This window comes from Lissotriton helveticus, chromosome 8 (assembly GCF_964261635.1).
Source record: "Lissotriton helveticus chromosome 8, aLisHel1.1, whole genome shotgun sequence".
Lineage (NCBI taxonomy): Eukaryota > Metazoa > Chordata > Amphibia > Caudata > Salamandridae > Lissotriton > Lissotriton helveticus.
Genome location: NC_136069.1, coordinates 184,318,756 through 184,330,810, shown reverse-complemented (window position 1 = coordinate 184,330,810; position 12,055 = coordinate 184,318,756). Strand labels below are relative to the sequence as shown.

The following is a 12,055-nucleotide window of genomic DNA, read 5'->3' as shown; positions in this document are numbered from 1 at the left end:
AGTTTTTGGCGCCATGACGTATTTTCTGCATCTTCCGCCCTGCCAGTAAGGGTGGACACTGAGTGGTACATCCTAGACATATGGCTTATGAGCGAGGCAATGCCATCTTCCGCGCAGGAGACCTGTACCTCTACTTCAGTCATCCTGTTCACATTGTGCAGGTCTTGGGCAGCAGGTAGAGATCCAACCGAAGATCATCCACCTTGGATTCAACAGCATCTCTAGAATCCTGTATGGCCTTTAAGATTGTTCCCAGACCTGTTGCTGACTGCTGTGCCAAGGCGGGCGCTCAGCCCGCCAGGGCCTCATCATCCTCCTGGTGATCACCCAGTGCGACCGTGTACTGGTCCATTTTGGTTTGGGCCGATGCTAGTGTGGTAATCTTCCCACGTCCCATCCTCCCTGTACCCCACCGCCCGCAGCGCCGGAAAATGGGGAGAGGGTTCCTGGGGTCCTCACCTGGAGGTCACGGTGCAGGAGCGCGCCCCAGCAGGCCACCAAAATGCCACTCAGGCCAGATGACCTCAGACTGCCAGGCCCCCTCGCTGCTGCCCGCTTGCGGCAACGGCCTTCTTTCCCATGATGCAGGCCAACCAGGTCCCACGGCCTAGCTACTGCCTGGCCTCCAGATCTTCCCTGTATGAGAGGGAAGAGTAAGCACACCCCCAAACCCGTCCCAGGGCCCGGCAGACCTAGCCCCTGCCCCCGCGCCTGTTCTCGGAGCAGCAACAGGGGGGGCAACACGAATCACTGCTCAGGGTCCAGGAGAGTCAGCAGGTCCCAGCAGACTCACTGCCATGGCCCCAGGGCCTTGATGGAGCTGGTCGCCACTGCCTCCACCAATCCAGAGACACTAGGGTGGCAGTACATGGGGGCTTGAGAGGCACCGTATCTACCCAGACCCCTTTGCACCACCAAGTCTCTCAAGGGGGCCCACAGAATCTGTCTGCTGCCGGCTGGGCAGATCCCAAACATCAGTCACTGCCGAAATGTAAGGGAACAGGCCTCGCCCCGCTGCAGCTGCTGGAAGGACCCATCAAAGTCCGGGAGGTTGCACCTCACAGCCAAGCACGTCCTCTGCCCCCAGGGCCATCCGCAGAGAGGGCTGGGTCAGATACTGCCCCTTGGTCAGACGGAGCGAGGCAGGCGGCCCCAAGAGAGGTAGAGCAACAAGGGTACCGCACCACCACCGCAGCAGCAGCATGGGTCGGCTGGCCTCCAGGGCACAGAAGATGTAGTAGGAGGCACCCTGCTAAGCGTAGAGTAAACCTGGGGTTGCAGTGAGCATAGAGGTAAGTCCCGGGGCCAGCAAGGGATGTCATCCGGCAGGATGGCCGTGGATTGTTGTCGGGCAATGGGAGCTTCACGAAAGCTGGACTGACATCTTTGCCGCCTTGGCCACGCCTGAACTTCCTGCGTTGTTACAAAATGTCTTGCCTTGGTAGCTGCATTCAAGACCAAAAGAACAAGTCTTGACATAAGTAGACCAGTGGTTAGTGAAAGCACCGGCTCACAAGGCAGCAAAAAAACAACAACCAAGGTTTATCTAAATCGTTTCAACAAAGTGTGTCTGACTATCAACCCACAGAAATCTGTCCTGCTGCCATAGAAAAACATAATGTTCTTGTGTGTGACACTAGACAATATAGAGGACAAGGCATATCCAACGGAAATCAGGCAAGCTAAGCTAATGCATCTGGCAAACACACTGCAGGAAAGAAAGTCCGGTTCAGTTCAACTCTTCTGTCCCCTTGGGAATGATGTCATCATGCAATCCTTTCGGCGTATTTTTCTGCCTTTGAATGAGGCACCTTCAGAAGGAATTGGATAAACAAGGGTTTCAAACTCAAGTCTCTTTCAACGATACAATGCAGCTTGATTTACTTAAGTTTGGTTCTTTTTGAATGATGTGAATAGGATACTAAAGTTGATGTATTCTAGCCCTTCTAAGCTATGTTTAACATTGGGCTGCTTTCCAATTATACTGTGGTACTCCCACATTGATGTCTAAGAATTTTTCAAGCACTTGAATCTTTGAAAAGTGCCAATGCTGGAGATCTAAAGTTACCGGTAAGTAACATATTTTCCCCACATGCAATATATATAGGTAAGATAATCTTGGACCACGATCTATTGGAGATAGGTTTGCTCTGGTGTGGGAGTACCACGCCAATAGCAACATGATCATCAACCAACAACACTAGAAGACGCACCATTTCGTGAGACCCTGAGCGAATATATTGTGAACTTTTTATTACAGAAAACATAAGATCTGCTTCTTTTCCCTCTGTCGAACGGGATGTGTCCAAGGTGGTGATCAGAAGGTTGAAGTGTAAAGGCATCTCTAGGGCGTGTTTAATTAAATAACGGGTGCCCTGTCATGACTGGAGTCTGGAATATTGTTGTTTCACAACCTTCTAGTGGGGAAGAAGCAGAAGGTTTGGGAGTGGGATCAGGATGAACATAGGGAGTTTGGAAAGGAAGTTGGGGATTGTTGTTCTACTTCAGTTTCATGAATTATAATGGTAATCGTAAAATGGGTGGCTAGCCTCCAACTGTTTATAATGTGACCTGTGAATAGCTAGCCTGGCTGATGAAGGGTGATGCCCTGAAACTGGTCCCAGGATGCTTGTTTCCAGTCCAGGGAGGACCTGGCTTGGCAGTTCGGGCTGGACTGTTGCCACAAGGAACAGGGTCAAGACTGATTTCCTGGGTCCAAACTGGGTTGGTGTGGTGAGCAAAGGAATGACAGATTTAACCCAGATCCTTGTGACTGGGGGTGAATGTCTGCATTGTCCAGCATTCCGTCCATCAATTGTTTATTTTGCATGTGTCGCCCTAAGTGGGAAGGGCATACCCAGACTTGGGTCCGTGCTCACTACACCACTGGATTCAAGCTAGCCTGGCTGATGAAGGGTGATGCCCTGAAACCGGTTACAGGATGCTTGTTTCCAGTCCAGGGAGGACCTGGCTTGGCAGTTCGGGCTGGACTGTTCCCAAAAGGAACAGGGTCAAGACTGATTTGCATTTCTCCAGTATTAGGGTGTCTTTCATAGATTCACATGCTTGAATATTCCCCATTGTCGGAGTGGGAGTCCCACGGTAAATAAAATAGCAATAACATACTAATAATATGTATATGCAAAACATAACAGATGAAATACACATTAGAAACAGGCAGTAAATGCCTAGACATAATTCCTCATAGGAATACATGAATAGAAAAAAACACTTGTAGCCTATTCCTATCATTATGTTGGTCCAAACTGTAGCCAATCAGGCGCCAGCAGCCCTCCAGAACCTTCTCCTCAGAGCTCAGCACCTCTGATGTTCTACCGCACGTCGTGTGAAGGGAGTCTCCCTGAGCTCTGCTCAGTTTTCTTCAATTTTCTTCAATTTCCTTCGGAATATCACAGTTTTCTAATGTCTTCTTACATGAAGTCTACCTTCAGACCCTGCGTCACTTGTGGGAAGCTGAGACCTTTTCCTGTGAACCCTCATGAAGAGTATATGGACCAGCACTCTGCCTGTCTCTGTCATGGTAGGAGGGGAAGGGGTTGTTCTTGTGCTTAGACTTTACCCCCCTTCTGATGTGGGAGAATGTATTTGTTTGTCCTGCACATTAAGGTTGTAAGTGATGCTTCTCCTCTACTTCACCAGCTGAAGTAACATCACAATTAAGGGGTCTCAGGCCTTCTTTGAGTCTGCCTCCCACATCTACGCCCACGAGATTTACTCTCCGGCGTCTAGACTCACTCTGCGCACTTTTCTATGTGAAAATGTGCCAGCTTGTCGATGATACGGTCAATGTACTCTCTGACGACAATCTCTGCCGTCACTGGTGCTCTGCAATGACAACGCCTCCAGGCATTTGTCGACGACCGTGAGGACAGTGCCCTCTTGTCGACTACAGGCTCGTCGACCACTGGCAGTTTTCGTCGATGGTAAATTTCTTCAACTGTTGGCCTCGTCGACGGTTGGCCTCGTCGACGGTTGGCCTCGTCGACGGTTGGCCTCGTCGACGGTTGGCCTCGTCGACGGTTGGCCTCGTCGACGGTTGGCCTCGTCGACGGTAGGCTCGTCGACGGTAGGCTCGTCGACGGTAGGCTCGTCGACGGTAGGCTCGTCGACGGTGAGCTCCGTCGACGGTGAGCTCCGTCGACGGTGAGCTCCGTCGACGGTGAGCTCCGTCGACGGTGAGCTCCGTCGACGGTGAGCTCTGTAGACGGTGAGCTCTGTAGACGGTGAGCTCTGTAGACGGTGAGCTCTGTAGGCGATGAGCTTCGTCAGCTTTCAGCTTCGACGCCAGTTGGCTTAGTTGACGAATGACCCTGTCAACTGTTGGATTCGTCGACGGTTGAGCCGTTGACAGTTGGTTTCACACACTGTTGACTTTTATGCACAATCCTTGTGTAGACGATTTATCTCGTCGACTGCAGCTTTCCGCTACATCCACGTGATGGCTTTTTACTGCTGCCATTATTCTTCTTGGACAGCACATAGCTGTATGAGCATGTTTTTTCTTCAGATCAGAATTATGTATTTCTGACAGCAAGGCTGCCACGGCCTGTACCATGGCGGGATTACATCTTCTCTTACAACTGGAGTTGTATTGCATTCACCTCCGGTGAATATTGGAGGTTTTTTCCCCTCCTTATGAAGAGAGCGGCGAATCGTTTTCCCTTTTCCCCTCGTCCTGGGGAAACCACAGACACAAGTTTGTTCAGTTCCTATCATAGACTTTATTTAGCAAGAAGGTGTTAAACTCATGCAGAGGCCAAACTCTGTGCCGGCGGTTTTTTCCAGGCCTCGACAAGAAATGTGAAGCTCCCCACTATTGACCTACTTTTCTAGTCTCTCAGCCTACCCTGACTCAGTCCTTACTCAGGCGGCACAGCGATTATCTTGCAAGCCAGTTGGGCAGGTATGCCGCCAGATGTGCTCTGACATGTCGCTAGTGGAACTTATTCCAAAATCCTCCAAGCCTCAATCTTTAAAGATCGTGCAGGAAGGAGGGAGAGAGAGAGAGAGACGTGCATCAGAAATGATACACTGTGCAGCGGACATTGCGTGTACAGGTTTTCGACAGCTCGCAATAGGGGCAGTCTGGCACAGACAATTTTGCTTCTATGCTACGTCTTTCGCAAGGAGGTTCAGACTTCAATACTTCACTTGCCTTTTGATTGAGGATCCCTTCTGGCCAGCATGTTGATGAGGCACTGCAGGCCATCTTAACCAACTGCGTTACTCAAATCAAACGCAGTCACATAGGCACAGTACCAACAGGTCCTACATAGAAAATCATCGTACAGCCGAGGCAACTCTTCTAAGAAACAATGGATGGGGCGTGGCCAAGATGGCGGAGTGAGCAGACGCTTCTCCCCGGAGCTCCTCCGATCCGACTGGGCCCAAGCCTGCATAATAGCGTTCTCCCCCCGCCACAACACCGTGGGGAAGGCGGAAGCGAGCGCAACGAACCGAGACTGCCCCATCACCCATCGGGGCCCGGTACACCTGTGGCAGGGAGAGACAGCAAAAGACGCGGCGGCCCGCCGCGGCAGCCGGAGCCGGGAGCAGCGAACGGCGCACCCTCCCGAGGAGCGGCGGCCAGGGATCATCGGAATCCGCGCCTTGTATCCAGCAGGCAGCTGAGGAGCGGCGCCCGGCCCTGCGGCGCCAAGCAACCCAGTGGTTTGGTCGGGGTGGAGGTCCGGAGCCCGGCGGCGGCGGTGGCGGGGACGGCCGCCCGGACTGCTAATCGAGGCCGCTGCTGCGGCCTGTGCGACTGAGGCCCTTGACGGCGGACGCCGGAGCGCCCTGTGGAGCCCGCCCGGTCCCCCCCCTTCACCGCTTCGCCCACCTGCATTTGCCGACACTCCGGGTCCCGCACGGAGGCAGCGACGGCGAGGGGCCCGGCCTGCCTGGAACGGCCCGGTGAGGCGGCAGGCGCCCAGGCCCGGAGCCGCCATTTTGCGTAGGCGCGCCCAGGACTGAGGACCTCGGTGCGCAGCGACCCGACCTGGACAGGCCGCTACTCCCCACGGCTTTGAGGCTGGAACGCAGGGCCCGCCCTTGGACCGGGGGGGGGGACGGCTCTGCGCCACGCGCCTACGGACGCCCACCAGCCCAGATCTGGACCGCTGGAAGTGGGCCTTGCTGGCGGGCCGGGCTGCATCGAGGGGGGGAGGCCTTGGCGAAGGTGCCTTAGAGGTGAGGAGACTTGCTTCTTCGCCGAGGGATAAGTGGGGCGCGGGCGGATGCAACCCAGCGCGCCCGGAGCACACTGAGTTAGCGGCTACGGCCCGGCCTCCCTACTCTTGCGCCCACGCTCGCGGCCCACTGCCCGCCACCTTTGCCGCTGCCGCCGCGGACGGCACACCAATCACACGGCCACTGTTGGGTCCACGCTGCCTATCTGCGCCGACCAGATTGGGGAACGATTCAGAAAAGGGGGTGGTGATGAACAGAGTGTCTGAATTAAGCAGACCACTCTTACCCAGTCCAAAGATCAGGGCTTGATCCATCACCGTTATTTAGCTCACTGCCCCATCCCAGCTCAGAACCTGGCTATATGCAAATTAGTCTGTCCCTGGCCCAGTGCATCATGGGAACAGGGCAGACCAAACTACCAAGCCAATTCTTCACCAGAAAGGATACAAGCTACCGGGGACCGGTTTCTGGCATTTCAGCCTCGTCGGCCCGGCTTGCTTGAATCCTGATGGAGCAGTGAGCAAGGGACTCATGTCTGAGTATACCCTGCCACACCTATAGTGGCCAAAAACGATTCAGAAAGGGGGGTGGTGATGAACAGAGTGTCTGAATTAAGCAGACCACTCTTACCCAGTCCAAAGATCAGGGCTTGATCCATCACCGTTATTTAGCTCACTGCCCCATCCCAGCTCAGAACCTGGCTATATGCAAATTAGTCTGTCCCTGGCCCAGTGCATCATGGGAACAGGGCAGACCAAACTACCAAGCCAATTCTTCACCAGAAAGGATACAAGCTACCGGGGACCGGTTTCTGGCATTTCAGCCTCGTCGGCCCGGCTTGCTTGAATCCTGATGGAGCAGTGAGCAAGGGACTCATGTCTGAGTATACCCTGCCACACCTATAGTGGCCAAAAACGATTCAGAAAAGGGGGTGGTGATGAACAGAGTGTCTGAATTAAGCAGACCACTCTTACCCAGTCCAAAGATCAGGGCTTGATCCATCACCGTTATTTAGCTCACTGCCCCATCCCAGCTCAGAACCTGGCTATATGCAAATTAGTCTGTCCCTGGCCCAGTGCATCATGGGAACAGGGCAGACCAAACTACCAAGCCAATTCTTCACCAGAAAGGATACAAGCTACCGGGGACCGGTTTCTGGCATTTCAGATCTGGGTATACTCAGATGTGAGTCCCTTGCTCATTGCACCATCAGGATTCAAGCAAGCCGGGCCGACGACGCCTGAAATGGCAGAAACCGGTCCCCGGAAGCTTGTTTCCTTCCCAGTACAAGAATTGGCTTGGTAGTTTGGTTTGCCCTGTTCCCATCATGCACTGGGACAGGAACAGACTAATTTGCATATAGCCAAGTTCTGAGCTGGGATGGTGCAGTGAGCTAAAAAACGGTGATGGATCAAGCCCTGATCTTTGGACTGGGTAAGAGTGGTCTGCTTAATTCAGGCACTCTGTTCATCACCACCCCTTTTCTGAATCATTTTGTCCACCATAAGCGTGGCAGGGTATACTCAGATGTGAGTCCCTTGCTCATTGCACCATCAGGATTCAAGCAAGCCGGGCCGACGACGCCTGAAATGGCAGAAACCGGTCCCCGGAAGCTTGTTTCCTTCCCAGTACAAGAATTGGCTTGGTAGTTTGGTTTGCCCTGTTCCCATCATGCACTGGGACAGGAACAGACTAATTTGCATATAGCCAAGTTCTAAGCTGGGATGGTGCAGTGAGCTAAAAAACGGTGATGGATCAAGCCCTGATCTTTGGACTGGGTAAGAGTGGTCTGCTTAATTCAGGCACTCTGTTCATCACCACCCCCTTTTCTGAATCATTTTGTCCACCATAAGCGTGGAAGGGTATACTCAGATGTGAGTCCCTTGCTCATTGCACCATCAGGATTCAAGCAAGCCGGGCCGACGACGCCTGAAATGGGAGAAACCGGTCCCCGGAAGCTTGTTTCCTTCCCAGTACAAGAATTGGCTTGGTAGTTTGGTTTGCCCTGTTCCCATCATGCACTGGGACAGGAACAGACTAATTTGCATATAGCCAAGTTCTGAGCTGGGATGGTGCAGTGAGCTAAAAAACGGTGATGGATCAAGCCCTGATCTTTGGACTGGGTAAGAGTGGTCTGCTTAATTCAGGCACTCTGTTCATCACCACCCCCTTTTCTGAATCAGATTGGGGAACGAGCTGAGAGTTGAGGATCAAAGGCCTACGCAGCCTAGTCACGGGGTCCCGCGGCCGACGCACGCACCTGGAACCGGAGCACCGCGGCGGCGGTCAGCCCCGCACAGCTGGAGCTTCCCTCGGAATGGTCGGCCAGAGAGGGGGGAAGAAGGGCGAGCGGACCCTGCCGGAGATGTTAAACAGACCCCAGGCAAAAGCGGACAAGGGACACTCATCGCCGAGCCAGTCGACGGCCCAACAAGACACCGGCACGGGTGAAATAACCATAACCTGCTCCTTTCTGGAATCCCTTTTCAACTCCCTTCGGGAAGATTTCCAGACCCTGAAACAGGAGGTGGCGGGCGAGGTTAGAGAAGTGCGGAGGGAGGTGGACAGCCTCGGAGAGAGAGTGGCCGCCATGGAGGGAGCAGACACCGCCAGAGATGAGGAGATAGTGCAGCTGCAACAGGAGGTGATACGCCTGAAAGACCAGCAGCTGGATCTCCAAGCCCACGCCGAGGACCTTGAAAACAGGTCCTGCCGGAACAACATTCGGGTCCGAGGCGTTCCATCCAAAGAAGAGGGCACCAACATGGCGGGCTACCTGAAGGACTTGTTCCGCGACATTCTGGGCGAACCCGCTGACTTCCAAATTCGGATCGACAGGGCTCATCGGGTGGGACTTGTGAGACGGGCCTCAGCCCCACCGCCGGACATTCTAGCCTTTCTTCCAGATTACCCGCTCAAGGAACGTATCCTCAGCGAGGCCAGGAAGAAGCAGCCCTTACAATTCCGAGGACACCCAGTGGCCCTCTATCAGGACCTGTCCGCCATAACGCTCCAAAAATGTAAGTCCTTTAAAATTGCTACGGATTTCCTGAGGGACCATGATACACCGTATGCCTGGGGCCACCCCTTCCGTATCATCTTCAGGTGGAACGGGACCTTGCATCAGCTCCGCTCCCTCCAGGACACCTGCGGGGTGCTGGGGATCACGGCCACAGAGGAAGACACGTCCACTCTGCGGCGGCGGCGACCCACCAGAGATGGCTGGTAACAGGTCTCGCGATGTCTGTCGTCGGGACCCAGTGCGCGGCCAGACTCACAAACCATCAGAGCAGACATAGTCAACGCGGTGCGGGACACCGCACCGACAGCCTGAGACATTCTCTGGGGGAGAACACTTCAGCATCCTTCCCTTAGCAGGTACAGGACTCTGGGGAGGGGGGGGCGAAGGGGAGAGGCCTGGTGGCTGGACGTCCACTCAGGTAACCTTCCATTGACTTGTTCCTTAGTGGGACTGGACTTGGACAATAATATGTTTGGGAGTGGGAACTGGAATGCTTCTTCAAGGTTCCTTGTTGGGGTTAGGGGGGGGAGTCCGGGTGGGGCTGGGGGAGGTGTTGGGGGAGTTGGGGAGGAGAGGGGGGGAGGAGGGGGAGAGTGGGGAGAGCGGGTCCTCCTTGTCCACGAGTACTGAGCGGGGTTATTCTACCTTTCTCGCATACGATTACACTACGCAGGCGCTTCACCTGAAGACTTAACATGGCACGCCCACTGACCATTCTATCTCTTAACGTGAGAGGACTGAATAACCCGGTCAAACGCAAAGCGATCCTCTCTCTCCTTGAGTACTCAGGGGCGGACATCTGCCTCTTACAGGAAACACACCTACTTCCCAAAGACCACCATAGACTTAAATCCCGTTCCTTCCCATGGCAATTTTTCTCCTCTGCACACAAGAAAGTAGCTGGGGTAGCGATCCTGGTGGCCAGATCCTTTGGGGGACGGGTCTTACAAAAGGAAGCAGAGATCAAAGGCAGGCTACTGGCGCACCTTTTCCTCGTTGCGGGGCAGTCCCTCCTGATACGATCCATATACGCACCTAACGATGGACAAGAGGCATTCTTCCACAGGGCCCTGGAGACGGTCACAGCCAACACACATCCACACTTATTACTGGGAGGTGACCTTAACCTAGTATTTCACAATACAGGGGACCGATCGTGCCAACGCTCTGGCCAGGTGGGGGCGCTCTCGACGGCGGGTCACACTCGCCTTGCAGACCTAGGCCTCATCGACTTGTGGCGGCATACACACCCTCAGGCCACAGCGTACACTCACTACTCAGCAGCTCACAAAACATACGCAAGGCTCGACTACTTTTTGTGCTCCTCTCAATTAGCATCTCGCGCACGCGACGTCGAGATACAACCCGCTTCCCTGTCGGACCATTCTCGGGTGGTGGCGTCCTTCTTGATGCCAACCACGCCTGGACCCCAGCGGCATTGGTGCCTGCGCGATAGCCTACTGCAGAGCCCGGCTGTGCTAGAGCGAATCACACAGTCAGTTCCTAGTCCATAATGCTAACGGGGACACCACTAAGGCCACCCAATGGGCAGCTCTCAAGGCAGTCCTCCGGGGCGAATTCATTTCACTGGCTACGGCCAACAACAAGGAACGCGCACAAAAGAGGGCAGAGATCACCCAACGTGTGGCAGAGCTGGAACAAATGCATCAGCGCACGGGGATGGCACGAGCGTGGCGTCAGCTATTGGCAGAACGAAAGATGCTTGCGGCCTTGGACCAGGATGTGGCTGAATATGCCACCCTGCGGCTGCGCCATGCATATTACACAGGGGGGATCGCTGCGGGAGACTGCTGGCGAGCAGGCTACGGGAGCAGCAACAGAGGCAGCACGTTCGGACCCTCCAGCACGTCCGCGGTGACCCAATCACAGAGGATACGGCTATTGCCGCTGCCTGCGGGGACTTTTACGCTGACCTCTATGCAGCAGATCGGCTGGACCTGGAGGCGGGCAGCGATTACCTGCGGGGCGCGACATTCCCCTCCTTGAATGAGGCACAGGCGGTATTCCTCGGCCGCCCAATAGGCTTGGAAGAGGTGATATCGGCGATATCCCGCCTCAAACTGGGTAAATCCCCGGGGCCAGACGGCTATTCAGCAGCTTTCTACAAGGCTTTCTGCCCGCAATTAGCCCCATTGCTACGCGACCTCTTTAACACCTTCGATCAGCCCGGTGCTATACCACCAGACCTCCTGGAGGCCGCGATATCAGTGATCCCCAAAGCCGGCCGGGATCCCACCCGGTGTGGCTCCTACAGACCAATATCCCTGTTGAATATTGACCTCAAGCTCTACACGGGAATCATCGCGAGCAGACTCGCCCCATATATGCCGCAACTGGTGGAACCCGACCAAGCCGGGTTTATTCCGCAGCGGCAAACCAGTGACAATACTAGACGTGTCCTTCACTTGATAGAGGCTGGATCCCGAACGAGGCCGGGTTGCATGCTGCTTACCATCGACGCTGAGAAAGCATTCGACCGAGTGCACTGGCCGTATCTAGACTTGACACTGCAGAGGTTCGGCATGGGTGAGACTCTCCGCAAACGTATTCTTAATTGCTATCGGCAACCGACCGCAACGGTCAGAGTCAATGGCCACACCTCCCCGCGATTCCCAATTGGACGTGGTACCAGGCAGGGCTGCCCGCTATCCCCCCTACTGTTCGCGTTATATATGGAACCACTAGCACAACGTATAAGACAGCACAACCTAATTGAGGGCATCCCGTTTGGCGGTGACACGCATAAGGTCAGCCTATACGCCGACGACATTTTACTCTCTCTGATGAAAACGATGCAGTCCC

At 54.6% G+C, this 12,055-nt stretch overlaps 1 protein-coding gene across 3 annotated transcripts in view; it reads left to right on the top strand.

The window, feature by feature from the left end:
- The window catches only part of LOC144772494 (E3 ubiquitin-protein ligase TTC3-like), a 1,119,388-nt gene that overhangs the window by 154,536 nt on the left and 952,797 nt on the right, over positions 1 to 12,055 (top strand). The window lies entirely within an intron of this gene.